The sequence below is a fragment of the Centropristis striata genome, chromosome 1 (assembly GCF_030273125.1).
Source record: "Centropristis striata isolate RG_2023a ecotype Rhode Island chromosome 1, C.striata_1.0, whole genome shotgun sequence".
In the NCBI taxonomy this organism is placed as follows: domain Eukaryota; kingdom Metazoa; phylum Chordata; class Actinopteri; order Perciformes; family Serranidae; genus Centropristis; species Centropristis striata.
Genome location: NC_081517.1, coordinates 30904922 through 30909661, shown reverse-complemented (window position 1 = coordinate 30909661; position 4740 = coordinate 30904922).

Below are 4740 nucleotides of genomic sequence, written 5' to 3'. Positions count from 1 at the left end.
CACTTGTTTCTTTTTTCCCTGTGTGAAATACAACAGTTTTATAATAACCACTAAATCACATTTATGGTACAGATGTTTTTGCAGTTTCCATTTGTCACAAACGCAATATAAATGCCATTATGGTGTAAATTTGTATGTTTATATGCGGCTCTTATCTCTAACAGCATCCCCATCAGAGCAGCCCAGTGCTGGCCCTTGCAGTTCAAAGGTTTTTGTGGTTGCAATGCAAGTTTTCCTGCTCTGGATTAATTTTCCCGGCCTGGAGGTTAATATGAATCCTCATTACTCTTAAGTGTGGATGCTTTATTTTAAAAGCTCCCGCCTGAGAAACAGCAGCAGGTTGAAATGTTCACAGAGTGAAACAAGTGCGTGAGGAAGAGAGATGCTCACAATTTACAGGTACCTTAACCCCGGGACAGCAGCCAGTAGCCAACCGATGCACTCTTTTATTTATTGCAGGGGAAGCTTTTAATCATAACCGGCTCTGACAAACGGCTCCCGGTGGCGTTGAGAAATGACGCTAGTGACCTTGTCCTGCCGCCTTAAGAGCACCTGAGTCCATTACGCCTGACAGGAACGAGAAGGAGACAGAAAGTGCCGGACTTCTGACGCCACATGGTCCACATCCAAATGAGGTAACCTGCAAACAGTTCAGACATGCAGCTGCACTATCTGTCAGTGCTGCACACATCTGCATTTACCAGGCAGCGTAATTGGCCCCACCGGCCCCTCAGTGAGTCATTATACACTTAATGCTGTGCAGCCAAACATTCAAACCCACACAGCTTTATTTTAAATTCTAGTGGAGATGCAAAGTTTCCAAAGATAACTAAACCATCAGCTAAATTTTAGAGAAACGTGCATCAAATGAAGAACAAGGCTTGAAGATTTTTTCCATTCAGGCCATAAGAAATACAGTATTTCACACAATTCAGTCTGACAGTGTGGAATAAGATACTTTTGTCAACCTTAAGCTACTAAAGGTGAAATAAAAGAGCAAAGGTGTATTTAAGGGGTTACTTACCATTGACCTCTTCCACTAACAGTGACACCACTTTGTGTAGAGGTTTTGTGACTCATTTCAGGTGTTTAATCATTTAACTCTGACTTCAAATCTCACCTTTGAGAAATGAAGTGCATGATTATACCCTATTTAAAACTATTAATATTATGCAATAATACTATTAAACTCTCAACATACTCTATTAAATGTGTAGGGAATAATAACTGGGGTCTCTGAGCTCCTCAAGAATAAACTACTGTAAGAATCAACTGTCATTGTAAAATGTTAACTTATTTCTTCTCAAAACACTATAAGGCATGTCATCATAGTGTCATTTAGGAATGTAACCATAGATTTGCACATTATATTAAATTAAAACAGTTTTCTTTAGTACAAATTTCAACTTTTATCCCAAGTAGAGTCCACATGAGTACTTTAAAGCTTTTATTTATTCATTATTTTTTCAACCATCATTTGATTCTGATATCATTCAATGAATGTGAACTCAATAAATTGTTCCATCGAATAGAACTACAAAGGTGGAATTGGGTCCTTTTAACCAGGGTCCCTCATTTTTGCTGTTGTTTTGATTTTAAAAAGCACTAATTAAGACCAAAAATAATGATATGAAGTAAATAGGAACAAACTGATTGATGCAATCATGAAACATCTGCAATGGTAGAATAAAGCACCTGTGAGATATAACAAAAAGTTATGCCTCTGGGTTCTGCAGGTGTCACGTAGAGATTAAAAGTTAATTCTATACCTTCGAAACAGTTGAAATAACACTCTCGCAGGGTCTATTAGGTTAGTGTATTTAGCAGCTGCTGATCTTCACATAATCTCCCTCAACAGAGGGAGAGAACTGAGAGACACTGTGTGATAAAGCTGAAAGCTCCAGAGCAGCTACTAAATAAACCTTGTGAGGAAATGATTTTGTCCACTGGTCTTTATGTTGTAAGAGTAATCACCACAGATAAGTTTATTTAAAAATCAGAGCTTCTTGTCGCTGTCAATGTCTCTTGGCCAACATAGAACAACTACAGTTGCATAATAGAGCATGTTTGTGTTGCTCTGTGTTCTGGATCTGCAGTTTTATGAAGAGTAACTGTACAGTTTGGACTGATTTCACATTGTTATATAGTATAACATAAAGTCTACGTCTAATCGTAGTAATTTGTTAATCAAAAAATGCCTGAATTACTTTCTAATTCATGCAGCAATAACTAATCAAAGATAGGTACAGTATAGAACTTGTCAAAGTTCCAGTCGGGTTATTGCTGCTGTATTACAGAGCTCTGCAATATTTGATGCAATGCAACAAAACCAGTGTTGCTGCTAATCATTCACTGGTATGTCCCAGATTGTGAAAAAATAATAAAAAAGTCTAACTTGAATCTTATTTTGTTTAAAAACAACAACAACAACAACAACAACAACAACAAAGACATTATGTAAACAAACTGGCATTAAATTGGTTAAAATGTTGAAATTTGCTCAGTATTTGGTAGTGATGATCAGGACTGAAGTTGGTTAAATGACTTTTTGTTTGTCCTCAAAGGACATCGGAGCAACTTTTTCAGACTGAGGCAAAAGGGTTAATTAGTGCAGCAGGAAAGTTTAGATTCTGCTGATTCGATGAGATTGTCCTGCAGGGATAGCCAGCAGTCCAATGGGAATAAACCAGCCCATATGAGAGTCTTACAGGAGTTATGTCCTGCAGTACTGCCAAAATCTACAGAATCTAGTCCTACAAGACAGTAAACATTTCAGTGGGACTTTGTAATACCTTCACACTACCTTTACAATCCCTACAAGACTCATTCACAGCTGAAGCACAGGCCTGTACTTGTTGTAAGGATTAACGAGCAGATTAATTAACTGCAAAAACCCATCAGAAGCTCATTTTCTCTGCAGCTGCAAAAACCTGAGGTTTAACCTCCACACAGTGAGCAGTGACTTTCCATGATTGATTGCAGGATTATGAGGTAAACAGTATTAAATGGATACAATTTTTCTTTTGCTATTGGGTTGTATCACACTTCAATTTAAAAAAAGTAACCACACATTGCAAAAGCATTGAGTCGCTCGACTCACTTGCAGTTTATTGTCTCAATGGCAAAAAAACATTTCACAACATTCATTTTTCATCTGTTTTTTTTTTCCATCTCCCTGCTCTAATTTTACCATTTTGCTTGGAAATCATACAGCTGCTTCTTCAGCGCATCTTAATGAGATCTGAGTCAGCAGGGTGCTTTCTGCCTCGGCATCGCCGGAGCACAGTGAGGAATATTTGTGTCACACAGCTGGCATTTTCATTCTAGCTCCGTGGTTCGTACAGCAAAATAAGCTGTCACCCTTCCATCACTGAATGGGAAAGTACAGAAGGTGCTGTGTCACCAGAGTGCTTTCCCTCTGCCTTTCATCAATAATGAAATAACACAAGAGAAGGAGCAGCTGACCTTGATGTATTTTGGATGAACAAAAGGGTTGTACAGTGAGGCTGCTCAGTATCAAGTTGGAGTAGATGAAGATGGTGTTTCCTCTCTTTCAAAGAGCATCATTGATTACATACAGGACATCAGAAAAGATTAGATAGGACACAGCAGATGTGACAGTAGACAGATGATTGTGCAAGGCTGCCATCTACTGGATTTAGGGGTGGAAAAAAGAGTATTATGATCACAGAATCTACTGACAGCAAAAAAGCTGTGATGTCTCTGTGGTGTTACATCATTATTTCCTTTGTACCATGTATGTCAGCAGTGGTGGAAGAAGTACTCAGGTCTTCTCGCATTCAACACTTTTCATCATTAAAGTACAAAAGTAGTTGCATTAAAATACTTTAAGACTTTAAGTTAAATGATCTATCATGCAGAATGGCACCGTTTAGAATGGAATAGGGGACACCAGGGATGGTTGTAATACTGTTTGTCTCAGCACCTTTATCGCCCCGAATATTTGTGCTAGAGCTCTCAAATTTTGACACCGAGTACACGTATTAGTCAACTACAAATAACAATGTTTCCAACTTTGTAAACTTTATCACACTACTGGGGTACATTTTGACAATATAAATGAAAAAATATAAAAATGCAATACATTTTAACAACTCTGCTAAGATGCTTGTAAAGAAAAAAAAATCAACCTTACATTTAAGTCACTTTAGGAATGACCATAATCCACTATAAAGAGCTGTTGCTTATACTTTTAAATGTTTAGAATAACGTTCTTCTAGAACATTATACAGTATATGTGTATAAGTCTATAAATGCATATATGTCTTTATCGTCATGTTTATTCTTTTTTAAAAAGTGTTGCAACCATCCCCACCTCAGTCAGACGTTGTTTGTCTAGCTGTAGCAGCATGGTGATTTGAAATGAGCAAAGATAAAATACATATAATACATCAGCTTACTTACAATTGGCTAACTAACAGAACAGTCCAGTGTTGTTGCCATGACTGTGTTTATGAACAAGAAACAGCACTTTAATTTGTAATGGAATTAATATATTAGGAGTTTATTTTTTTCCAAACTGTACACCGCTGGCCATGAAAACAGCCACTAGGAGATTCCACAGATTTACTATTTATCTAGTCTAGTATTACAGCCTGCAGGGTGTTTACAAGCTACATTTGCCCCAATGAACCAGATGGGATCATATATTCAGAGAGCCGACTTTCACTGCACACGAGGTTGCAAATATCAGTTCAATTATTTGCTGAGTTGGACTCC